General features: G+C 43.3%; 2 long non-coding RNA genes across 2 annotated transcripts; one reads left to right on the top strand and one right to left on the bottom strand.

Moving 5' to 3' along the window:
- The first annotated feature begins 624 nt into the window (after nucleotides 1-624).
- LOC132870025 (uncharacterized) lies at nucleotides 625-1,257 on the top strand. Its single transcript, XR_009651044.1, has 2 exons — nucleotides 625-910; nucleotides 1,189-1,257. It is a non-coding gene; the product is annotated as an uncharacterized LOC132870025 (long non-coding RNA).
- Nucleotides 1,258-14,329: 13,072 nt separating this feature from the next.
- Nucleotides 14,330-16,279, bottom strand: LOC132870024 (uncharacterized). The gene is made up of 4 exons (XR_009651043.1): nucleotides 15,818-16,279; nucleotides 15,471-15,638; nucleotides 15,117-15,362; nucleotides 14,330-14,978 (listed from the first exon to the last, which is right to left on the bottom strand). It is a non-coding gene; the product is annotated as an uncharacterized LOC132870024 (long non-coding RNA).
- Nucleotides 16,280-27,064: the final 10,785 nt, after the last annotated feature.

Raw genomic sequence — 27,064 nt, 5'->3', positions numbered from 1 at the left:
CACAGGATTCTGATGCATCTGTCTATCAGTCAGAAATAGACACCCAGATAGCAGAGGGACGTTGAAACGGCGCCGATTCTTGGTCAGAATGGTCGGTTTCCGTCGTAAGTCAGAAAATCAATGCTGAAACGGCGCCGTGAAACGTCGATTTATCACTGTTGAATCACCGTGGGTAAAGGTTGATCTGTCGACCGTCAGAGAAGGTCGAATATACGATGTTGAACCATCGTCACTTTTGCCGGCCAGTTTTCAACATTGGTAGGATGAGCAACTAATTCTGGCCCGTAGCCAGGGGGGATCGGAGGGTTCGTTCGATCCCCCCCCCCCCGACACCGCGCCCCGGACACACACGCCCCTCAAGATTACTCAAGATTTATTCATTTGTTCATGTCCGATGAATATACATTGATTCACATTTAAATTTACAGTATCAAATCCAGACTAATCAAAAAAGAAAAGTAGACTAAGTGAGGACGAGTTAGAAAAACGGGTTCATTTCTCCTGTGTTTATGTTTACACGTTTTGTTCAGACTGCTTTACACCCCAATCCAGTGGGTGGCGGTAATGCCCCATTAGACCCCTTTCACTGACGTCACCCGAAACCGGAAGTAAACAAACCCTGCGCCACATTGGAAGACCAACAAACTCGTGATTAGGGGAAATAACGGCCGCGCGCGGTATGTGAACCCACGAGGCACTTGGTTCATCAAAAACCTACAATGGTAAACTTTTGTGCTGTGTTAGGGTTCTAACAAAGCTGATGGGAAAGGTGAAAAGAAGTCTTTCTACAGAATACCAGCTGTGATTGAGACAACAAGCAAACCAAGGAGCTTTCTGCCAGGAGACAGAGAGAGGATTTAGCTGCTTTATGCAGAGCGGATCTGAATACTTCAAGTCTATTTTGTTACTGGTAAGTCACTAGGCTAGAGTGTTGTAGAACATTTTTTTAAATGTTTACTGAATAAAAACATCCTTAATTTTATCACATATTCTCTACTCTATATTTCATTTCTTTCTTTTGTTTTAATTTTCCTCCCTCCATCCCTCTTTGGATTTTAAATATAGTTTTTCCCCATGTCCAAATAATGAGGTAGGGTGGCATTTAGAAACCCATAGCCTACTGCTGACTTTCTTTATCAATGCTGCATCAAATTAATTTTGATTATGTTTTTCTGTTTCCATGTACAGGTGTCTGCGCCGCAGGAGGAATAGGCCACAATTATAAATTATAAATAAATCATAAAATGTTTCTAAGAACTTGTTCAAGTGTGTTCTGTTCCTTATAAATGTTAAAAGTTATGACTCATTAGATAGCTTGACAAACATTAGGAGAGGTGCATTGTTGCATGCATTTTTATATCCTGTTGTACATTAAACAGGACGTAGCCTACGCACATTGATATAAATTAAGTTTCACTTTCATGGTTGAACTATGCATGTGTGTGTTCATCCTAGGCAAGAGCCCCGATGCTTTATTGTTAGCTAGTTTAATTTAGCCTGTTTTGTTTAATTTGTAGCCTTCCTGTTGTACATAAAACAGGAAGTAAAGTTGGATGAATCATCGCCGAAAATTAAACTATAAATTGACCGAAATCCGTAGTTGAATAAAGGGTGAAAGGGGGTCTATTCTCTGTCGGCCACCATCCACTTTTCAACGTTGTTTCAACGCAAACTCGTATGAGCAAAGCGGTGTTGAATCAACGCCGGTGATCCACGATGATTCGACGGCGTATGGTCGAAGAACATGCCGATGATTCCCCGTCGAATCAACGCCCTTTTGCTATCTGGGCAGGGTTGTGCTGTGGTGTGAGTCAAACAATTTGGTTTTAAATGTGAGCAAAACAAAAGAAATCATCTTTGACCATAATTTGGTCACACTAAATGGGGAGGCAGTGGAGCAGGTATCCACATATAAATATTTAGGTGTTTTATTTGACTCTCAACTAAAATGGTGCCAGCATGTTGACTTTTTATGTTCAAGGATCAGTCAGCATCTTCATTTTCTGAGGAGGTTGAGAGTGTTTGGCGTTGAGAAAGATATTATGATGGCCTTCTATAGGGCTTTCATTGAATCCATCATCAGATACGGCATCATAATATGGTTTGGGAACCTGTCTGTTAAACTGAAAGCTCAATTGCATACCCTTATTAAGAGAGCTGGGAAAATTATGGGCATGCCCCCTCCTACATCATTGCAAGCTTTATTTGATGAAGCAGTAAGGAGACAGGGATTGAAAATCTCAGTGGATGAGGAACATATTTTGCATGGCGAATATGAAATGTTACCCTCAGGAAGGAGGGTAGGCTCCCAAACTGTAAAACAAATAGGTTCAAACTCTCAATGGTTCCTTGGTCAATTAAACTACTTAATAGTAGGTCTTAGTGTGGTGCGAGTTGGGGGGGTATTATTTTTAGGTTGTGGTGTAATTTTATGCAATCATTTTGTTTTATGTGTAATATTTATTCTTATAATGATATCTCTCTGAGGGCGGCACGGTGGTGTAGTGGTTAGCACTGTCGCCTCACAGCAAGAAGGTCCTGGGTTCGAGCCCCGGGGCCGGCGAGGGCCTTTCTGTGTGGAGTTTGCATGTTCTCCCCGTGTCTGCGTGGGTTTCCTCCGGGTGCTCCGGTTTCCCCCACAGCCCAAAGACATGCAGGTTAGGTTAACTGGTGACTCTAAATTGACCGTAGGTGTGAATGTGAGTGTGAATGGTTGTCTGTGTCTATGTGTCAGCCCTGTGATGACCTGGTGACTTGTCCAGGGTGTACCCCGCCTTTCGCCCGTGGTCAGCTGGGATGGGCTCCAGCTTGCCTGCGACCCTGTAGAAGGATGAAGCGGCTTGAGATAATGAGATGAGAATGAGATATCTCTCTGAGCAATGTTTGTGTTAAGTAGCTCAGGGAAATGGCTGTGTGCAATACCTATGGACTGTAATACAAGGGGCTGTCTGTTTGGGGGTGTGTGGAGGCAGATGAACTAGGATGTATCTATGTTTGTGTGTTACTTGTTTAGTGTTACTTGTTTAGTTGTTAATTAGTTTAGTATGCTACATTTATGTTATATGGTTCTGTAAAATCACACTCTTGTTTGCCCAAAACAAATTTCTCTCAAGTAGAGATAATAAAGGCTAATCTAATCTAATCTAATCTAATCTAATCTAATCTATCTTTCATAATAGAAAAATAGGGGAAGGACGGGGTGATGTTCGGCGGGAGCGTTTGACCATCGATTACTCTCACTTGGTCAAACGCATGCCGCAGAGTCTCGTCTAGCGACTGTTCTAACGGGAAATCCGCAAGGGATTCCCCGAGAGAGAGAGGAGGAGCCTGCGGCTCCTCACTCTGACGTGGAGATGACGTAGACGGCTCTGTGACAGCTGCTCCCGCCAAGGCGACACCGGGACCTCCCCCTGCTGAATTATGGCAGAACCCACTCTTCACTAAACGGCTCATCAACTCCCTGAATCCCGGCCAATCAGTCCCCAAAATTATCGAGTGGGTGAGGCGAGGATTAACCGCCGCCTTTACTATAAATTTTTCCCCTCGGAAAAAAATGTGGACTGACACCAAAGGGTAGCTGTGAATGTCCCCGTGCACACACAACACCTTCACCCCCTGTGCTCCCCCCCAATGCCTCATTTTGCACCAGGCTTTGGTGAATTGAGGTTTGATTACAACCAGAATCCACCAATGCCTGATATGTATCCCCTTGAATACTCACCGGTATGCGATACGCTCTGGCCCGATCGAGGGCGGCTCCTGGCGTGTCGGGGATCCGAACCAACGCGCCCACCCCCATTGCCGTGCACTGCTGTTGGAGGTGGCCCGGCTCCCCGCAGCACCAGCAAACCGGCCCGGGCTTCCTCTCTGCACCGGTGTTCTGGGGCTCACTCACCTGAGGGGGGGGAAGAGACAGACACAGAAGGGAGAAACGGGAGGGCACTGCGGGTGCGGCAGGCCAGCTGGGGTGGCGCCGGCCCCCGCCTCCGCGGTGGAGGAATGGGGCGAGGATGGGACACAGGAGAAGAGGGAGAGAGAGAGAGAGAGAGAGAGAAGAGGAGAGAAGAGAAGAGAAGAGGCTGTCTGCTGTCCTGCCGCCGGGACAGCAGCCAAATGGTCCTCCGCCAGCTCGATGGCCTGATCCAGCGACGCCGGGCAGTGGCACTGGACCCACTCCACGGTTCCTGCTGGCAAGCGTGTGATGAACTGTTCCAGTACCACCTGGTCGACAATCTCCTTGGCGTCGCGGTTGTCGGCCTTCAGCCACCGCCAGCAGGCATCCCGGAGTTGCTGGCCAAATGCGAACGGCCGGTCGACTTCCTCCAAGCGCAGAAGCACTGGCGCTGCTGTTCGGGGGTGCGCCCCACATGCTGGAGGACGGCCCGGCGAAGGTCCATGTAGGCCAGCCGGCGGTCAGTGGGGAGCTGCAGCTCAGCCAGCTGCGCCTCTCCCGTTAGCAGGGGGAGGAGGCGCGCCGCGCACTGATCCATCGGCCACCCCGAGGTCTCCGCAACTTGCTCAAAGAATGTGATAAATGCCTCGGGGTCGTCCTGTGGGCCCATCTTTGTTAGGGTGAGGGGGGACGGGCCCGCGGTGGGAGCATTGGTAGACCCTGCCGACGCAAGGAGGTGCCGGAACGCCTGTCGATCCTCTTGCTGGGCCAACACCAGGGCCTCGAACTGCTGTTCCTGCTCCTTATGGAGAGTGACTAGCGTCTGGTGCTGGCTTTGCTGGGCCGTGGCGAGGGCGTGGACCAGGTCGGCGAATGGGGAAGACTCCATGGGGCTGTTTGGCTTCTGCGCTCCAGAACCCGGGTTTCGGCACCACTGTAGCGGTTCTCGTATAAGGGTGGAGCACAGAAGACGGCAGGACAGAGTTCAGGTTGGTACAGCGTTTTATTGCTACACTTTTCAGTGAACACTTATTTCGAATTTCACAGACACACACACAGAATTGGCGTCTGGTTCGGGGAAGAGCTCCCTCTGTTCTCGCTCTCCCTCCTTAAGTAGGGCGCGGTCACTGGGAAGACACACAAACACAGGTTAACTGCCCTCAGGTGTAGTGATTCTGCCACTTACCTTCCCTGACTCCGCCCTCCTGTCACAGACCGGCGCTTGACCACGCCCCCGCTGCCACATGGCCCAATAACATTTCTGAAAGAATCTTGCCAGAACGAAAGACACATTTCAAATGTAACAACAAACTTTAACTGGTTGATTACATTAATGACTATTGTCATGGCATTCCCCCTGCAGCACATGCTATAACTTCAGTGCATGTTTCCAGTATATATCAACACTTCCATGTTTTTGTTTTGATTTGATTGTCCATCTGCATTTAGTTTGATTCTAGTTACGTCTCCACCTGTCTTGTCATTGGTTTGTTGCCCTATTGTGTCATTATTATGTTCACCTATTTTCGCTTACCTTCTGAGTAGTTTATATCAGGGTTTCTACAGGCATAAACAAGTACAATTTAAGACAAAAGACCTTTTTTTTAAGACAAAATACTAAGTTAAATGAAATGAGACCAAACTTGCAATAAAAATACACACCAAAAGTGAAAATATACTTAAAGTGTAAGCACATTGATGTCAGTTCAAAATGAAAAGGTAAAATGATAATTGTGTGAGGGTGGCACGGTGGTGTAGTGGTTAGCGCTGTCGCCTCACAGCAAGAAGGTCCGGGTTCGAGCCCTGTGGCCGGCAAGCGCCTTTCTGTGCGGAGTTTGCATGTTCTCCCCGTGTCCGCGTGGGTTTCCTCCGGGTGCTCCGGTTTCCCCCACAGTCCAAAGACATGCAGGTTAGGTTAACTGATGACTCTAAATTGACCGTAGGTGTGAATGTGAGTGTGAATGGTTGTCTGTGTCTATGTGTCAGCCCTGTGATGACCTGGCGACTTGTCCAGGGTGTACCCCGCCTTTCGCCCGTAGTCAGCTGGGATAGGCTCCAGCTTGCCTGTGACCCTGTAGAACAGGATAAAGCGGCTAGAGATAATGAGATGAGATATTTGTTTGAGTTTAAGAACATTGTCCAAATGTGTTTAAAATGTAAAGAAAACAAAAATATCATTGATGTCCTAAATGATATTTATTATTACAGTATTCTCAGAACACTTAAAATCAACAGACAATAACTCAGAAATCTAAAATTTTGTGCAAACCAAACCAAAGTGCTTTTACCAGATCCTTCACCATGTAATACCATCTGTGGATATGCGATCTTCGTCTAAAATGAAGTCTTCTGAAAAAATGTGAATGAGTTCAATTTCAAATTCCCTCAAGACTTTCGTGATATATGATGATCACAAGAACATCAGGTCACAGTGAACTTGACCTTTGTTCAAAGGTCAAAGTGACCAAATACTAATCTGTTCATCTTTGAGTCCAAGTGAATGTTTGTACCAAATTTGAAAAAATTCCCTCAAGGTGTTCTTGAGGTATTATGATACGTCCCCCAGACAGTAAAGCCCTGTGGCAGCCTTGCTGTGACATGTGTATGGGGACATATGGGAGGTCCCAGCATCTGAGGTAAAAGTAGGCAACTGCCAATGTGATTGGCCCGTTATCATTGGTATAATCCCAGATCTGCTTGTGCCCCTAGGCCGAGGTTCCAAGAGCCAGCCATCCTGTTGGAGAGGGGCGCAATGATGAGACAAAGGAGGAGCCCCCCCCCAAAGTTCCAGCCATCATGCACACCACCTGCCTGGCTGCCGATTTCTGCATTTATTTTCTTAATTTTTTTATTTTCTTATTCATTTATTTTCTTTTATTTTTATTTCTGCATTTATTCTGCAGACCCAACTCTCCCAGCTATGGACCCCGTTTTTCATCACCTCGAGGCAAGCCTACATCAGTCCCAACGCTCCCAGGACATGACCCAGGGCCTACACATGGCAACCCAAGAGCTCCTGGCTTTCTGTCACCTGACAGTTGCTGTGAAAATTGGTAGCTCTCAGTGGGAATTTGGCCTGGATGCATGCACAATCTGTGTGACACACTTCCTGTTTTCCAAGTTGTTTGTTTGCGACAAGTCTTTTTTCCATGAGTGTTAGCGTTAATCACCAATCTTTTTATCTTCTCTACAAATAATTTATCTTCTCTACAAATAATTTCCCTGTATCTTTTTCATTTTTGATTGTAATTTCACTTTCCTTTTTCTGCATTTTAAATTTTTTTGGAAGAACGTCAAGACCGGAAGTTTTTTTTTTCCTCCTGGGCAAAGACACCAAGCGGAGGCCATCCACATTGGATCTGCTTTAATATCAACAGATCTTCGATTAAAGTATATGTAATGTCTTCCCTAGTACAGTGGACACTGAAACAGGCAGGCGGGAACAAGTTCTCTTTCGTTTTTATTCTATCAACTGGTAATTGACACAAAACATGCTTTTCAGTGGCTTTTTTCATCCCAATGCATGGGTATGATTTCAGCCAGGGGAAGAGATCCTCACTCTCTGCTCCTCTCCCCTTTTACGGTATCTGCTCCTTCTCACTGCACACAAACACACACAGATAGCACGTTAATTTACAACAGGTGCTTCCACTTTGCCACTCACCTTCCCCAGTCTTGCTGTCCATTCACAAACTGGAGCTTGACCATGCCCCCACTGCCACATACTCCCACTGCTCAACTCAGACCAGGGAGCCATCCGGCCTGCAGCTGACACCATTGATCATTCCATTCTCCTGGATTGACTAGAAAATATTGTGGGAGTTAAGGGAATGGTCCTCTCCTGGCTCAGCTCTTATTTAACTGATTACTGTCAGTATGTTGATGTAAATGGTAATTTTTCTACAACCCGATTCCAAAAAAGTTGGGACAAAGTACAAATTGTAAATAAAAACGGAATGCAATAATTTACAAATCTCAAAAACTGATATTGTATTCACAATAGAACATAGACAACATATCAAATATCGAAAGTGAGACATTTTGAAATTTCATGCCAAATATTGGCTCATTTGAAATTTCATGACAGCAACACATCTCAAAAAAGTTGGGACAGGGGCAATGAGAGGCTGGAAAAGTTAAAGGTACAAAAAAGGAACAGCTGGAGGACCAAATTGCAACTCATTAGGTCAATTGGCAATAGGTCATTAACATGACTGGGCATAAAAAGAGTATCTTGGAGTGGCAGCGGTTCTCAGAAGTAAAGATGGGTAGAGGATCACCAATCCCCCTAATTCTGTGCCAACAAATAGTGGAGCAATATCAGAAAGGAGTTCGACAGTGTAAAATTGCAGAGTTTGAACATATCATCATCTACAGTGCATAATATCATCAAAAGATTCAGAGAATCTGGAAGAATCTCTGTGCGTAAGGGTCAAAGCCGGAAAACCATACTGGGTGCCCGTGATCTTCGGGCCCTTAGACGGCACTGCATCACATACAGGCATGCTTCTGTATTGGAAATCACAAAATGGGCTCAGGAACATTTCCAGAGAACATTATCTGTGAACACAATTCACCATGCCATCCGCCGTTGCCAGCTAAAACTCTATAGTTCAAAGAAGAAGCCGTATCTAAACATGATCCAGAAGCGCAGACGTCTTCTCTGGGCCAAGGCTCATTTAAAATGGACTGTGGCAAAGTGGAAAACTGTTCTGTGGTCAGACAAATCAAAATTTGAAGTTCTTTATGGAAATCAGGGACGCCGTGTCATTCGGACTAAGGAGGAGAAGGACAACCCGAGTTGTTGTCAGCGCTCAGTTCAGAAGCCTGCATCTCTGATGGTATGGGGTTGCATTAGTGTGTGTGGCATGGGCAGCTTACGCATCTGGAAAGACACCATCAGTGCTGAAAGGTATATCCAGGTTCTAAACCAACATATGCTCCCATCCAGACGACGTCTCTTTCAGGGAAAACCTTGCATTTTCCAACATGACAATGCCAAACCACATACTGCATCAATTACAGCATCATGGCTGTGTTGAAGAAGGGTCCGGGTACTGAACTGGCCAGCCTGCAGTCCAGATCTTTCACCCATAGAAAACATTTAGCGCATCATAAAACGGAAGATACGACAAAAAAAGACCTAAGACAGTTGAGCAACTAGAATCCTACATTAGACAAGAATGGGTTAACATTCCTATCCCTAAACTTGAGCAACTGGTCTCCTCAGTCCCCAGACGTTTACAGACTGTTGTAAAGAGAAAAGGGGATGTCTCACAGTGGTAAACATGGCCTTGTCCCAACTTTTTTGAGATGTGTTGTTGTCATGAAATTTAAAATCACCTAATTTTTCTATTTAAATGATACATTTTCTCAGTTTAAACATTTGATATGTCATCTATGTTCTATTCTGAATAAAATATGGAATTTTGAAACTTCCACATCATTGCATTCCGTTTTTATTTACAATTTGTACTTTGTCCCAACTTTTTTGGAATCAGGGTTGTAGACATACTGAGGTAAAATTTGGAGTTCCACAAGGTTCTGTCTTCGGCCCACTGCTTTTTTCTTTATATATGTTACCTCCGGATAACATATATAAAGCTTATTATTCATAAGGGGCGGCACGGTGGTGTAGTGGTTAGCGCTGTCGCCTCACAGCAAGAAGGTCCTGGGTTCGAGCCCCGGGGCTGGCGAGGGCCTTTCTGTGCGGAGTTTGCATGTTCTCCCCGTGTCCGCGTGGGTTTCCTCCGGGTGCTCCGGTTTCCCCCACAGTCCAAAGACATGCAGGTTAGGTTAACTGGTGACTCTAAATTGACCGTAGGTGTGAATGTGAGTGTGAATGGTTGTCTGTGTCTATGTGTCAGCCCTGTGATGACCTGGCGACTTGTCCAGGGTGTACCCCGCCTTTCGCCCGTAGTCAGCTGGGATAGGCTCCAGCTTGCCTGCGACCCTGTAGAAGGATAAAGCGGCTAGAGATAATGAGATGAGATGAGATGAGATTATTCATAAGCATGGTATTAGCTTCCACTGTTATGCTGATGACAACCAGTTGTATGTTTCTGCAAAACCAGATGAGAGACACTAACTTAATAGAATTGAGGAATGTGTAAAGGACATTAGACACTGGATGCTTATTAACTTCCTTCTGCTTAATTTTGACAAGACAGAAGTACTTGTACTAGGACTCCATGCAGCTAGAAGTAGGTTTTCTGATTACATAGAAACTCTGGATGGCCTTTCTGTTTCTTCACATGCAGCAGTAAAAGACCTTGGGGTGATCACTGACTCCAGTCTTTCATTTGAAACTCATATCGATAACATTACCCGGATAGCTTTCTTTCATCTCAGAAATATTGCTAAGACAATAAATATAATGTCACTACATGATGTCAAAAAACTAGTTCATGCTTTTGGATTATTGTAATGCCTTACTGTCTGGTTGTTCCAGTAAGTGCATAAACAAGCTCCAGTTAGTTCAAAATGCAGCAGCAAGAGTCCTTACTAGAATTAGAAGATATGACCACATCACCCCTGTCTTATCTACACTCCACTGGCTCCTAATCAAATTTCATATTGATTATAAAATACTACTATTGATCTTTAAAGCATTGAATGGTCTTGCACCACAGTACCTGAGTGAACTTCTGGTTCTTTATGACTCGTTACGCCTACTTAGATCAAAAGGTGCAGGTTATCTGCTGGTACCTCATATAGTGAAGGCTACATCAGGGGACAGAGCCTTTTCTTACAAATCCCCTCAGTTATGGAACAGCCTTCCAAGTAGTGTCCGGGACTCAGACACAGTCTCAGTGTTTAAGTCTAGGCTGAAAACATATCTGTTTAGTCAGGCCTTTTGTTAATAGTTTTTATGAGGTAAAGGAATAGATCTGGAGGGTCCTCAGGCATAGAGTGTTTTGGTAAACTGGGATGTATGGATGCTATCATCATCACCCCACTTATTCGCTCACTTGGGTTTGTTGATGGTGTAGTGGCTGGATGCTTTATGTTCCAGGGTGCTCTCATGCCTGTGTTACCTTTTGGCTCTTCCCTTTTAGTTATGCTATCATAGTTAGTTTCGCCAGAGTCCCTGCTTGCACTCAGTGCAAAATGTATACTTTTCTTACTCATTAGGTGACATTGGGCATACCTAACAACCTGTGCGCCCCCCGCGCTTCCCTATGTCTGTCCCTCTGAGTTACATGTCGATCCTGAGACACCAGTAAGATGCTGACCTCTTCTCTCCTCACATCTGCCTGATCCATCCTGATGCCCCACGTCTGGCTAGAGTCTCATCACATTGCTTCTGTGGAGGATGGCCCCATATGGACAGTCAAAAGTCGCACTTGGAAGATGGTTCTGGATACTTACAGTAATACATTTATGGTTGGGGACTACAATTTACATGATAACTTTAGGACTGCAGTTGTCATGAACAGTTTTGCACTCATGTTTCCATCAGTGAACAGTTTATAACGTCAACAAAAGAGACTTCACATTAAAACTATCATGATTTTGCTGTTTTCACAGTTATACTTTGTGACTCTATAGGACACAGTTATAGAGGCGAGTTATTTATAATCACACTATCTGTTATCACCCAAATGAGGATGGGTTCCCTTTTGAGTCTGGTTCCTCTCAAGGTTTCTTCCTCATGTCGTCTGAGGGAGTTTTTCCTTGCCACCGTCGCCACAGGCTTACTCATTGGGGATAAATGAGGGATAAAATTAGTGCATGTTTAAAGCCTTTAATTTTCTGTAAAACTGCTTTGCAACAATGTCTCTTATTAAAAGCGCTCTACAAATTAACTTGATTTGACAACCCCTCTCCCCGATCCCAGCCAAGTCTCATGGCATGGTACAAGCTGCACTGTACCCATGCCCACTGTTACACTCCACTGGAACAGGGTCCCCATTCCAGCCCTGCTACACTCAGGGACCTCCATCACCCTGGCATGCTCCCTGGCCCTCCCCCTGATGGTGAAGTTGAAATCCCATTGACACTATAGCGAGAGAACCACAGGGACTTTTATTTTGAAATCTCATTGGAATCTTGGCAAATGAACCACCACAGCTCCCGTTCTCATGCAGCATATCCTTGTTTTTTGGGGGGCCTTTTCCACCTTTATTGGATAGGACAGTGTAGAGACAGGAAATGAGCGGGAGAGAGACGGGGAGGGATTGGGAAATGACCTCGAGTCGGAATTGAACCCGGGTCCCCGGATTTATGGTATGGCGCCTTATCCACCTGAGCCACGACACCCCCCCCCCTTGTTTGACTAATATTTTAGAAATGAAGCATCCCAGTTTCATCTCAAACTGTATCTGGTGCACACTTTTTTAATTGGGGTGATTTGCATCATAGACTTTTAATCAGTGCACAGATGCAAATCAGTAAATCCTACCATCTCTACTACACACACACATTCAGACATTTGATGACTCATCATTTGTCAGAACAGATTAAAGTGTTTTGTGGACATAGGACAAACATGACTAACAGCAATGAATGAACACACACACACACACAGAGCCTTCTTCTGACAACCACCCTTTGTGATCATCAGAAAAAAAAAAAATTGGGTTTTGGCCCCTTGGTGGTAGCATATATACAGTCATCACTTCATATTTTGAACACAAGCAAACAGAATGTCGCACAAGTGAGGACCTACTGCTGATTGGCTGGGGGATCAGTGATATTCTCTGATTGGCTATGGGTGCCCCACAAACCTGAAAAGGTGGGAAGGACCAGCTGGTGCCTTATTGGCTGCCAGAAGTTGATGTAAAGTGCAAATGCTTCCTACCCGCTGATCGAAGGGAGGGCAGGATATGACGTTCATGTTCACTCACTGAGTTTTAATCATGTAATAATTCCAGCAATTGAATAATTCTAGTCATGCCATATATGAATTGAAAGCACAAAAAAGGTGGGTTTTTTTGTATCATCAGACCATTTTGCTATTGAAGTATTATGATGAAAGTTGTTTTTATTTTGTCACATTAGTACTATTTTTCCGGGCTTTATAGAATCTTAACTTTCTTGTCTGCTGGATTAAACTGCACAATATAAACAGCAGTTTGGTGATATTTACAAATGTGTGTACAACAGAGAAGAGTTTATTTTTAGGGGACTCACAAAAATGTTCAGTCCACTGCTCCACGTTTGTTTTACTGTTTTTTTTTAATTCATACAGTAGAATATGTTGCAGTTTGAAGACAGACAGAATCCCATTTGCTGCTTGCATCACAATCACCATGACTCAACTGACCAAGCATTCTTGATAGTACAATCAGACATGGACTAAACCAAGTAACATACAGCCCCCGAGGATGTGGTCAAGACTGGGCTCATAAAATCTGACATAATGAACTCCATTCAGTTCAGTATGTTGCGCTTCAGTAAAAAGTAAATGAAGTTGATTCTATTAAAAGTAATGATAAATTTATTTATGATCATAATTACAGTAAACAAGTAAATACAGTAAAGAAATTGAGTGATTATACTGAAAGGTTCTTTTCTGCCTAAATCACTGACCTGTTTTAATCGTGTATTGTTCTAACTTCTGCACCTGTCATGTGTTGTAATGAGTTAGCAATTTTGTATCAGTAATGTTCACTCTGAATCAAGCAACTGTCCATGTATCACTTTGACTATGTGTTGTGCTGGTCCTGTATGTTAATGCATTACATTTTATCAAGTGACCCATTTATTTCTAAATTGTGCATTGTTCATTCTGAATCATGGGATTCATGTACAAGAATGTTTCGCATGCTAATGTATTACAGTTTATCAAGTGTTGCAAGTCATTCTGAAATCATGTATTGTTCTTGCGTTATGCAAAGCTCCGCAACTGCATCATGTATCTTTTTTTTTTTAATCATATGTTGTCGTGGTCTGGCCAAAGCCATTTTGAATCATATATCATGCACTCTACTTTTTATCAAGTGTTGAGCTAGTTCTGCACCTGCAGCCTGTATCAATCTTTTATGCTGATTTGGCTCCAGTCATTTTGAGTCATGTACTGTACACTCTGAATAGTGTGTTGTTAAAGATGCATCACTTATCATATGTTTACACAATTCAGGAAGAGTTAATTCATGTACTGGAATGTCTGGCCCAGTTGATACAAAATATGAGAAGTGTGAGATGTACTGCCCAACAGAAAATGCTGAGGAGGTATGACATGACCTGTTAAGCAATGAGATTATTTGCATAAACTGTGCTATTTTGAAACCGAAGCAAATGAGAACCTTGTGATTTTTCGGCTTTTGTTATTGATCTAATACAAGTCTAACTTTTCTGCAAACTCTTTGACCTTGGAGTATTCTTGCTTGAGAGTTCCCACAACACTCAGTGTGGTTCATAGATGAGAAAGCAAGCTTAAACTTTACTTTTCTTTGCAAACTTAATTTTTTTTTAGCAATTTTTTTCCAATGCATTTAGTTTACAAAATTCAACAGCACATCCAGGTGTAAAAGTCCATAGCACGTCAAGGCTTCATGACTTGTTACTAGGAGAAAACTGTGGCCCTTCTGCATCAGATAAGAATGAAGTGTTTGCTGTGCACACATTTGAAGGGATGTGGATCCCTCCCATCATTGTTGATGTGTCTGGGAGGAAGTGAATGAACAAAAGTGTTGCCCAGAGAAGAGCCAACAGAAGGAGGTCCAAACTATCCAGCTGTACCAGGAACAGCTGAGGTCTGAGGAGGGTGGCCTTGTCCTTCTTGTTGCCCTGCAGGTGGACCTTGTTGCTGCACAGGAACTACTGCCATGGAGTGGAGCAAAAGTTGCCCAGTTGGTTGGAGCTGCAGAAGAAGGGCCTGGTTTAACTGATGACATGGCGAGGCTAGGGTAGTACTGTTGCTGAGCTTACTGGAAGGCTGGGAAGTACTAGTGAGGTGGTTGTTGATGCTGCTGCTGTAAGGACTGCTGCCCCAGAAGTAGTCTCTTCTCCCTAATCTGCATGGTTTCAGCATGTAACATTTCAGCCCAAAATCTTCTTGGTCATGGAGAGGTTCCTGCTGCTGCAGGGAGGCCAGCCGACTCTGGACATCGTCAAATGTTGAAGAGATTTCTTCCATCAACTGGAAAACACAAACCAAGGAGCCCACCATTACATAAGTCTACTCAAAGACTCTTTCAGTAAGCACAATAAACAGGAAAATACAATGGTAAATTTGATGATGGTGGCAAAGCTAATACAAGAAGATCTTGATACTTACTCTGGTCAAAGGTGGCCCCCACTGTTCCTCCTGCTGCCTTTTCAATCCTCTTGACATTTTGAATGGTCCACCTCTGGTAGTTCTGGATGGTGGTCCGGATGGAACTGTTTGGCATGAAGTTACATCAGACTACACCCCTTCTTCCCCAGAGTCCATTTCTACCACTAAAGAACTCCATCCCTCTTCTTCCTCCTCTCTGTCTGACCTGGTCTCAGTTTTCTTGGAGCCTTGTAGTGTCTGTTTCAACTGGAAATATTCAAAAGCAGCATTTCAAATATTTGACACGTAATCAGACAAGAAGCTTCACAATGAAAAATTTCATATAATGTCAGAAACTATTTGAATGCCACTTACTTTTACTCCCTGCTTCCCAGGAACTCTGGTGAACCAGTTGCGGCACACACTGAAACTTCTTATGATCCACGCCTCCTTCTCAGTGGCATTTTGCTTGGCTGAGTCCAAAGGTCCTACCCTCATCAACTTTTCATAAGCTGTCCTCATAGAATCCAGCAAAGTCTTCAGCTGTTTGGAGGGAGTTGTCAGGGTATTTTCTTCAATAAATAAATGACCAAGTATAAAATTTGTGTCTCATTTGTTTAACTGGGTTCTCTTTATCTACTTTTAAGACTTGTGTGAAAATCTGATGTTGTTTTAGGTCATATTTATGCAGAAATATAGAAAATTCTAAAGGGTTCACAAACTTTGTGGTTGGGTTGACGTGGGGTGGCCTTGGGCTGAGGTGCCCTTGAGCGAGGTACTGAACCCCTGACTGCTCCCCAGGCGCTCTGGTGTGGCTGCCCACTGCTCTGAGTGTGTGTGTGTTCACTGCTTCAGATGGGTTAAATGCAGAGAATGAATTTCACTGTGCTTGAAGTGTGCATGTGACGAATAAAGGTTTCTTCTTCTTTCAAGCACCACTGTATAAGATAAACAAAAATAAATGTGAGCACGCTGCCATCTTGGTCTGATGGTCTACATGATAAAATTTTGGAATAATCTGAAGGGCTGTAGCTAGAACTGTATTACAATGACCTGGCCAATTTAGACCCAATGACTTTACTGGGTTGGCAAACTAGGGTGGGGCAAATGTGTGTTAATTTCCTAAACTTGCTTGTTTAAGAGTTGAAGTTAAGGGATGAGATGTTGGAAAACAAGAAAGAAAGCAATGCTCATGGTGTGTGCTCATGGATGAAATAATATGAAGTTTTATTCCTATCTTCAATTAAGACCGTGGTCTTTCAATTTGAAAGCAGTATTGATTCATTTCATGTTCAGATTTTGCAATGTTCCCCCACCCTCTCTCAAATAGCCCCTGCTTGCTTTGTGTGCTCGTGAATCTTCTGCTCACAGATGCAAAATCTGAAAGTGAAATGAATAAATACTGCTCTCAAACTGAAAGACCACATTTTTGATTAAAGCTCCCAGACGTGAGTGATGCCAGCGCAAAAAAGAGGCTTGCTGCTACATTTGAGGCTGTCTGTTCCACACAATGTGACTGGTTGATTCATTTTTTCGCCATGCAAAAGCTCAGAAAAATTGACATTGGCGCAGAAAAAAAAAATGTCGCTTTTTTTGCTGTGTAATATTTGCGTTGTGTAAAAGTACTCATGCCAAAAACAACAGTTTGAAAAAAAATGCAAATGACATGCAAATTGAGCACATGAAAAAAATGCCCCGGTGTGTAAAGGCCTTAAGCTGAACACCTGTGATCTCCAATCCCTCAGATAACACTGCATCAAGAGCCATCATTCATCTGTAGCTAATAGAACCACACTGGCTTGGGATTACTTTAGCAAACCTTTGTCAAGTTACAATACAGAGTAACATTTACAAATGCCAACTAAAACTTTACTGTGCAAAAAGGAAGTCTTATGTTAACTGTGTCCAGAAGCACCGTTGCCTTCTCTGAGCTTGGAGGCATCTGGGATGGACCATCACACAGCGGAAATGTGCACTGTGGTTGGACAAATCAGTACAGACAAATTCCATGTCTTTTTTGTTTGTTTTTTTTTTTAGAAAAAATTGGATGTTGTGTACTCCAGACAAAAAGGACCATCCAGACTGTTACCAGGAACAAGTTCAAAAGCCAGGGTGTGTCAAGGTATGGGGTTGTGTCAGTGCCCTTGGCAAAGTTAACTTACACTTCTGTGATGGAGCATTAATGCAGAAAAGTACATTGAGATTTTGGAGCAACATATGCTGCCTTCAAGACGACATCTTTTCCAGGGAGATTTCAACAAGACAGTACAAAACCACATTCTGCACACATTACAAAGGCGTGGCTATGGAAGAAGAGGGCGTGTCCCCTCTGTCCCCAACAGAGAATGTATGGAGAATTTTGAAAAGAAAAATATGACGACGGCAACCCCGTACTGTTGCATACCTAAAGACCTGTTTGAAGGAAGAATGGGAAAAAAAAATAACACCTGAAACACTTCATCACTTGGTGTCTTCAGTCCCTAAAGATCTTTAAATGTTGTGAGAAGGAATAGAAACATGATAAAGTGGTAAATCCTTCACTGTCCCAACTTTATTTTTAAATGTGTTGCAAGAATCAAAATTGGAATCAAAACCGTTTATTTTGAAAAAACAAACAATCATATGTGGCAGATCACAGAATCCAGGGACACATGTCTGCCCGGGGGCATTTTGAGTTATTGACAGATTCAGAAAGTACAGTTTCTAAGCTTTCCAATGATGCCTTCCATGTGGAGATCTGACAATATTTGAAGAATGTGTGGCCTTTTGAAAGTGTATACTTCTTAAAACAGAAAAGGGAGAAAATCGCCCTCAAAGTTTTCCACCTCAGCTACTCTGGGTGTAGGGCGGGCACATAATGGTGCTCATTTGCATGACATTAAAGAAAGCTCTACCCCCTACTAGCTAGCACAATACTACTTTCATGTAAACAAAGATCACCACGTAAATTTTCCTTCCATGCAAAGTATGCCCAAAACAATTATGAAGTACAAAAATAAGTCCTAAAGTATACTTTAACGTTTTGTGGTTGAAAAATTACTCACACCGTAAGAAAGAAAGATAGCACGATGATGACACAACTAACACGCTAGTTTCATGTAAAGCCTCGGTCACAACCGGCCGTACGGTACGTGCTCCTACGGCCGGTCTACATGCAAAAAACGCAAGAAATGCATGAGAGCGCGCATGAAATGCATGAGAGCGCGCGTGTGATGTGCTGATTTTCGAGCCGCAGACCGGCCGCAGAGGTTCTTTGTCATGTCAAACAAACTCTACGGGCGCTTACGGTTTTTTTTCAGGTTGCAAGACAAACTTACGGCCAACGCGTGTCTTTCTCCATGAACAAAAAAAAAAAAAAACGCAGCGATTTGGGAAACGCCAAAAATCGCACGGCCAAAAAACCGTACGTCCAGTTGTGACCTAGGCTTAACCAAACCACAACACTCTCCGTTACATGCAAAAATAACCACACAGCCTTAGATTAATAAGCTTACCCCATCAGAAAGAGAAACGGCGCCTTGCACACACCAATGCCTCCGATGGAATGTAATCCTAGAACAGTCCGTGTATCATCCGATCATTCAAGTATTCCATTCAATCTGGAAAACGAGGTTGCGGGGTTTTTTTTGCTAGAAATGGTTATCTCCGATGTAAATACCGTGTGTCTGTTTGCTTCGTGGTGTTTCAGCTCCTCTGCGCTCTGTTTAGTAACTAATTCCATAGTAAAATCACATGCCTGTATGCAGTTAAGTAGCCATGCGCTCAGCCCGTATCATACAGCTGATTCGCGAAAAAAAAAAAAAAAAAGACTTAAATCATCATGTGAATGGCCCATATGGTAATTTACCCACACACCCCCGCAGGCTACAGTCCTGACAAAAACGAGACAATTTGCAACAAAAAATGTATGCTTTTCCAACAAAACAATCTATTATCTGAAATACTGATTGCATTCTTCAAGATCTCAACTGGCACATGATGGAAAAAAACAAAAATCACAAATTTCGAAAAAAAAATGCTTCTTTTGTGATTATCTCGGATTCGTTTCGGCCGACATGTGTCCCTGGATTCAGTGAGGGGTCACATATTCATGACATAAAAGATCAAATGTTCTGTTGTATTGTTATGAGTACAGTGGAAGTCAAGAATATTTACAAATCATTGTTTTCAGCCCCTCCTTGAATCGCCACCTTAACGTGGTGGAGGGATTTGAGTGCCTCAGGGATTCTCGGAGCTATGTTGTCGGGGGCATTTGCCCCTGGTAGGGTCTCCCAAGGCAAACAGGTCCTACTGTAGATGAGAGGTCAGACAAAAAGCAGTTCAGGATGACCCTTACGAGAGGAAAAGCAGGTATCCGAGTGCCCTCGCCCAGACCAGGGATACCAGGGCCCCACCCTGGAGCCAGGCCTGGGGGAGAGGCTCGTCGGCGAGTGCCTGGTGGCCGGGCCCATGTCCAGGGCCCAGCCGGGCCCAGCCCGAATAAGCAACACGGAACCACTCTCCTGTGGACCCACCACCCACAGGGGGTGCTGTAAGGGTCCGGTGCACTGTGGATCGGGTAGCGGCCAAAGACGGAGGCCCTGGCATACTGATCCCCGGCTGACAAAACTGGCTTTTGGGACATGGAATGTCACCTCTCTGGTGGGAAAGGAGTCTGAGCTCCTTTCTGTCCACACCTCAGTGAGCTCCTTTCCTCCTTTAATCAGCAGTACTGATTAGATATGGTTGGGCTCACCTCAACGTATAGCTTGGGTTCTGGAACCAATTTCCTGGAGGGGGGTTGGACTCTTTTCTATGCTGGAGTTGCCAAGGATGAGCGGTGCCGGGAAGGGGTGGGGCTATTAGTAGCCCCCCCAGTTTGGCGCGCTAACATTGGCATTCTCCCCAGTGAATGAGAGGGTTGTTTCCCTGTGCTTTCGGGTCGGGGAACGGTCTCTGACTGTCATTTGTGCTTATGCACCAAATGGTAGTTCAGAGTACCCAGCTTTCTTGGAGTCCTTGAGTTGGGTGCTAGACAGTGCACCACAAGGGGACTCCGTTATTTTACTGGGGGGCTTCAATGCTCACGTGGGCAATGATGGTGAGACCTGGACAGTGGTGGACAGTAATGAAGTACATGTAATTCGTTACTGTACTTAAGTACCATATACATGTATCTGTACTTTACTCAAGTAATTTTATTTGGTCAGACTTTATACTTTGACTTCACTACATTTCAAAGTCAAATATTTCACTTTTCACTTCGTTACATTTAGAAAACCCTCCCGTTCCTTTTTTTTTTAGTCAACACTAATAAACTACTGAGAAGTCAAAGTGCTCCGTGGCAGACCAATCAGGGTTCAACGTGCAATTTGCTGTTGTTGTATTTCCTGTAGAGTGGAGTAGTGTGGTTGGTAGAGCACTAGAGTGCCGCATGCAGTAGCTTATGCAGAATGCTGTGGCTGATTATTTCATTTAAAAAATGCCCAAAGATTTAATGCTTTGATGGAAGTAGTAGATGAAACAATTGGGGGTTTGCCCCAACACCCGTGGCCTTATTTGGCCGAATTGTTTGAATTTAAAGAACAGAAAAATGACTCCTATTATTTCAAGTGTCTCCTCTGCCTACCGAAGAACACCATGCTTTCCTCGTTCAAGAATTCGCCATCGAACTTGAAAAAACATGTCGAGGTAAGTTCTTTTCTATCGCCATTTGATGACTACTAACCGAATGACTTAAAATATAACTCCGGTCAACTATACTTCATTGCAACAATACATTACATTTAGCAGACACTTTTATCCAAAGCGACTACGTTAGCATCCAAGTTGCTATCTGTTTGGGGATGCCAAGCACCAGTTGAACATGGGCCTCCTATGCCAAGACAAGACAGTGTAGGGGCGAGCTTTTCAGCGTTTGTGGTGCCAACCGGGATATAATTCATGATTGAATATGAATGCGTTTTGATTTGTGTTAAATGCATAGCATAGCAGGTAGTGGTCTGTGGTTAGCACAAGTTTTCTTCGGTTACCACAACTATAGTCTTGTTGGTAGCAAAGTTGTTGGTGGACTTGCCCATGCACAGCCAAACAGCTTGAACGTAAACCAAACAGTTTCGTAAACTGTGCAGTTGTGGTATCGACAAAACACCAGATTGGATGGCTATCCAAACAGTTTACTTCTACACGACGGAATCGCCTACTTTTTTTTTTAAACGAAGACAAGTCTTGATTAGCAGAAATCAACATGCTTTGTAGGCTATCAATTAACATACAGGGCTTACCAAAATCATTGCAAACTAGGTGTATTAACATTCCATTTATAATAAGTATATGATATATCATTTTAAGAAAGTGTAAATATAATATACAGACATGATTTCATTGTTTTGTCACTGCATGTTCTCATATGTATGTCTTAAGACGACGCCATGAGATTTGCAAAAGTCACTGAATTGATTGTAGCCATTGAAAATGAATTTAAAAGAAAAATACCAAGAGAATTGTGTGTGCCTGGACCAGAATCGATGTCAGTTTAAGAACAGGTGGTGACAACAAAATATGTGTAAATTTTGTTAGACTTTGAGAATTAAATGCATTGTAATGAACACCAACTTTACAATGAGTGTATACATTTTTGGCCACACAGATTTTCTCTATTAATGATGGCATTATGTTAACATGTGTGATTCTTATTATTCTTATTCCCCCCTCAGAGAAAGCATGCCAATCAACTACCCAGATACATAACCATGACAGCCCCACGGAAGAGAAAAGCTAAACAGGAAGACGCTCCATCAACTAGCAGGCAAATGAAATTAGGGTAAACAGTAGTTCATCAAAAAAAGTGTGGATCAAGCTGTGACTAATTTTGTGATACAGAGTCTCCAGCCCTTTAGTGTGGTGGACCAGCTATCCTTTAAGGATCTCTTGAAAGATCTTCAGCCCAATGCCTCTCTAATGTCAAGAACAACATTACGAAGAAGGATAGATGAGGCTGCACTCGTTATGAAGAGGAACATCAAAGAAGCGATGTCCACAGTCGATGTCATTGCTACAACAACAGACTGTTGGACCACAAGGAGGAGAGGGTTTCTAGGAGTGACTGCCCACTGGTTGGATCCCAGTAGCCTGGAGAGGTGCTCAGTGGCACTTGCATGCAGACAGTTCAAAGGCTCACACACTTTTGATGTCCTGGGTAGTTCATTAAATGAAATCCACACTGAATTTGGCATACAGAACAAGATTATCCGAACTACCACAGATAACGGGTCCAATTTTTTGAAGCCATTCCGGATGTACGGAGAACAGGATGAGAACAACAACTCTGCTTCAGAGGAGTTTGAAGATGATGGGGATGAGATGGATGATGAAGACCAAGGTTTGGAGGGGGCTGAAGTGGATTTTGTCGATGCCACATCCATCTTAAATGAAGACAATGGTTTGCAATTTCAACTCCCTAAACATCATCGATGTGCCTGCCACCTGTTGAATCTGGTCTCCACAGTGGATGCGGCCAAAGCAACCTCAAATGATGCGTTCAAGCGGTTGTCGAGATCAACTTTCTCAAAATGCGATCCATTATGGAACAAGTGTGGGCGATCTACAACTGCTGCAGAGATGGTGGAAGATGTGTGCAAAATCCAGCTGATCCGTCCCAATGCAACTAGGTGGAATTCTTTACTTCTTGCTGTCGAGAGAATCCTGCGAATTGTGAAAGAACAGGGAGAGGGAGCTCTGAGAACCCTATTCACTTCACTCAAATTGCCCATGTAAGTGCTATTTTTGCAGTTTTTTCACATTTATTCTCTGCTTCAAATGTATTTTATTATGTCATTATAATGTTTGTAGCTAATGCGTTAGTATGAATTGTGCTATACAACTAACATTATTATCATAAATATAAACTTCATATAATATAAAATATAAATATAAACTACAGTACACTACAATGCAGCATTCAGTACAGTACACTGAAACACACAAACACACATGGGGTAAAGCATGTGATCACATTAATTCATGAATTGCTGTTTTGTTGTTTGAATGTTAGGTTGAGTTCAGTTGAAATTGCCTTTCTGGAGGAGTATGCCAGAACTATGGGACCAGTCAGCAAAGCCCTCAACATTCTTCAAGCCGAAACTGATGTTCAGATGGGATGGCTCCTGCCTACTTTGACGCTCCTCATCACAAAGCTCGACAAAATCCGCATCAATAGCAGATACTGCAAACCTCTGGTGGATGCAGTTCAAGAGGGCCTGCAGCATCGCTTTGCAGAAATGCTTGTGGAACCAGAATTCATTGCTGCTGCTATCCTTGTCCCAAAATTTAAAACATCATGGACGTCTGACGAAAAATCATACAACTAGGTAAGGCTACATTAATAATCCATTTATATGTCAGAAAATTAATAAAGCTAGCTAGTCACACAAAAAAACAAAACCCTTAAAAAAGCTTACAAGTTCAAATGTTTATACAGTATTCCCTCGTTTCTTGCGGTTAATGTGTTCGGGACCCCCCGTGAAAGGTGAAAATCCGTAAAGTAGCGACACCCTATTTATTTTATTATTTACGTATTTTTTAATCCTTCATGAAGCTTTATCTCAGAAGCTTTAATCCTTCATGAAGCTTTATCTCAGAAGCTTTATCTCATGCGAGAAGATTCTATGATCCATGGCCAATCAGACGGCAGGATACAAACCTTAATGCTCTCACTGATCGACTCTTGCCCATCTGCCAATAGCGTGCCCTGTATGATCTCAGGTGACTACAGCCAACGTGGGACGCTTGCTCTCACATTGTTCCTTGTGTTTCATGAAATTAACGCTTGCCATGCGGCACCGTCTTTCGCGAATTTGTCGAATATGACCACAGATTCCGCAATACAGTATGCTGTATGTAAAGTAAAAACCTGCAATGCACTGAAGCGTGAAATAGGGAGGGGATACTGTATACTTGATTCATGTCATTAGCACCTTCAAAATGGTGTCCTGATTTAATGACATAATTTTTTATCATTTATTGAAATGTCCATTTCAGGCATGGACTACATTAAGGACCATCTGGAGGAAGAGTCTTCACACCAGTCCCCAGCTACTGGTTCAAGTGCTTCGGATGATGATGACTTCTTTGCTAGCATAAAGAAACCTGCTGGTCAGGAATGTGTTAAGCAATTAGAGGGCTACCTTGCATCAAAGGTTGACCGCAAGGATATTCTGAAGTCATACCCTGCAGTATGCAAGCTGTCTTTGAAGCTTAACACAACCTTGCCTGCATCGGCAGCTTGCAAGCATCTATTTAGTACAGCAGGGCTCATTTTCAGTCCAAGACGAGCAAGGCTAGATGCAAAAAATTTCGAAAACCAGCTCCTGTTGAAGAGGAATAGAAAATATTTGAGCTGAGGCTAATGGCCTTGCTATTTCTGCTATGCAGGTTTGCGTTTTTTGTACATTTCTGTACATGTTCTTGACATTTTTCCATGTTTGATTTAAGATTTGGACTTCCCTTTACATTTTCCCCTTGTTGATTGTCTTTAAGCACTTTAAACGTAATTTGGGCCAAACAGTGTTACTCTGGAGTTCTCCAGTCTGCTGCTGCTGGCTGTATAAGTTTTCAGTGCTTAGTCAGCAATAACACTACATGTTGTAGTGATTTATACCTTTGCTCCAAGCATCCTGTTAAGGGTTTGTTACCTCTACGTTCTTTGCGTAGATTCTGTATTGTCATTTTTCCCATGATTGACCTAAGGTCGAAGTTTTCTTTTTTAAAATAAATGAAGAATGAAATAAATGACACTTGCTTTCTAGTGATATTGCTTCATAACCACTTGGTCTTACTTAGACAATAGATGGCTTTCAATATTTTTGTGTTTAATAGACAAATGTAAGGCACTATTTAATTAATCATATTTGTATTTTCATTGTTAACCTGTTGATTGAGTAGGGGGTTTGATGCGAAAGTAACAAAAATCTATCAGAAACATAACTGAAGTTACTTTTAATACTTAAGTATTTATGAAGGCAAATACTTTTGTACTTCTACTCAAGTAAAAATTTTAAATGAATACTTCCACTTTTACTGGAGTAATATTTAATACAAGGTATCTGTACTTTTACTCAAGTACGTAGTTGGTGTACTTCGTCCACCACTGGACCTGGAGGGGTGTGATTGGGAGGAACATCCTGCCCGATCTGAACACTGGATACACTGCTCTCTCGCTCTCAATATCAAAGTTCTTTATTGTTTAAAGTTCTTTATTGCATGTTTCACATGTAAACGAAATGTATGCCTCAGGGCCAGCAGCGTATATAAATAGAAGAATTAAAATTAAAAATAAATATAGCTGCAAGCAGCAATGTGGGGGCCAAGCAGAATATGACGCCATAGGGCGCGTTGGATTCGTTTTGACCGAAGGATTCCAGCGATACTAAGATTTTGACGATCATACGTACGGTTCAAAATAACAAGCAGAAATGTACTTCTGACTTTGACCTGTTGGTGGCGCTAGAGAGTTTGAGGTGGTGAGTTGAAATTTGCTGACAAGAACCTTGAGGCAGCCTAGAATCAGTGTGCCAAATTTCACAACCTCTTGTCAGACGATTCTATGGGTTGCCATAGAATTTCATTGATTTTAACAAAATTCAAAATGGCGGAAAATCCTCAAGGCAGAATATGACATCATAGGGTGCAATGGATTCGTCTTGACCCAAGGATTCCAGAGATAGTGAAATTTTGTTTCTACCCAAAACGCATCATGAGATATGAGCCAAAAGTCATGTTTCCTAGTTATAGCGCCCCCTAACGGCCAATTTGTTCCAAATGTTTTGTGGGCCTTTTTGGAGGGGTGGGACATAATGCCACCAAGTTTCGTTAAGATACGCCAAAGGGCGGCCGAGATATGAGCACACTTCCTGTTTCGCGTCTGCGCAGCCAATTTTGATTGGCTGCCACAGCCAAACGCTTATGAAATTCAAAACACTGAGCATAACTTTTGTGCGGCTTGGTCCAATTATGCGATGTACCAAGTCTGGGAAAAATTGGTCAAAAATTGAGGGAGGAGAAGCATTTTAATTGATTTTCACAAAATTCAAAATGGCGGGAAAACTATCCTGGCGGAAAATGACGTCATAGGGTGCGTTGGATTCGTCTTGGCCCAAGGATTCCAGGGATACCAAGTTTTTGAAAATCGGACCAATAGTTCAAAAGTTACAAGCAGAAATGTACCTGCGACTTTGACCTGTTGGTGGCGCGAGAGAGAGTTTAAGGTGGTGACTTGAAACTTGCTGAGAAGAACCTTGAGTTTGTCAAGAATCAGTGTGCAAAATTTCACAACTTTTCACCAGACGGTTCTAGGGGTTGCCATAGACACGCAGAGGCAGAAGAACGTTGAATAATAAGAAGAAGAAACAGTAGAATCCCTATGGGTGCCTGCGCAGCTTTGCTGCTTGGCCCCCAAAAATAGAATAGAGGAAAAAAAAAGAAAAAAATAGTGCAACCGTGATTAAAAAGTGTTCAGGTGAACAGTTAAAAACTTCAGTATGTGCAAAAATGCAAAATGAGGGTAGTGTGGGGGGGGGCATCAGAGGTTAGGCTTAGTGTTCATTAGTCTCTCAGCTTCTGGGAAGAAGCTGCGCTGGAGCCTTGATGTTTTGGCCCTGATGCTGCAGAGTCTTTTTCCTGAGGGGAGGAGGCTGAATAGTCTGTGTGCTGGGTGGGTGGAGTCACCCAAGATGCGGGCTACTCTGCTCCTGCACCGGCTGTTGTAAATGTCCTTCTGTGGATGGCAGGCTGCAACGGGTGAGCTTCTGTGCTGTGCACACCACCCTCTGCAGAGCCTTCCTGTCCACAGCCGAGCAGTTTCCATACCAGGAGGTGATGGAGGAGGTCAGTGTGCTCTCCACCACACACCTGTAGAAGGCTCCCAGGACCGCAGGGCTCATTCCGGCCTGCCTTAGCCTCCCCAAAAAGTAGAGGCATTGGTGGGCCTTCTT

Source organism: Neoarius graeffei, chromosome 21, assembly GCF_027579695.1.
Source record: "Neoarius graeffei isolate fNeoGra1 chromosome 21, fNeoGra1.pri, whole genome shotgun sequence".
NCBI lineage: Eukaryota > Metazoa > Chordata > Actinopteri > Siluriformes > Ariidae > Neoarius > Neoarius graeffei.
The sequence above is the reverse complement of the archived record's forward strand: the minus strand, read 5'-3'. Positions and strand labels throughout refer to the sequence as shown.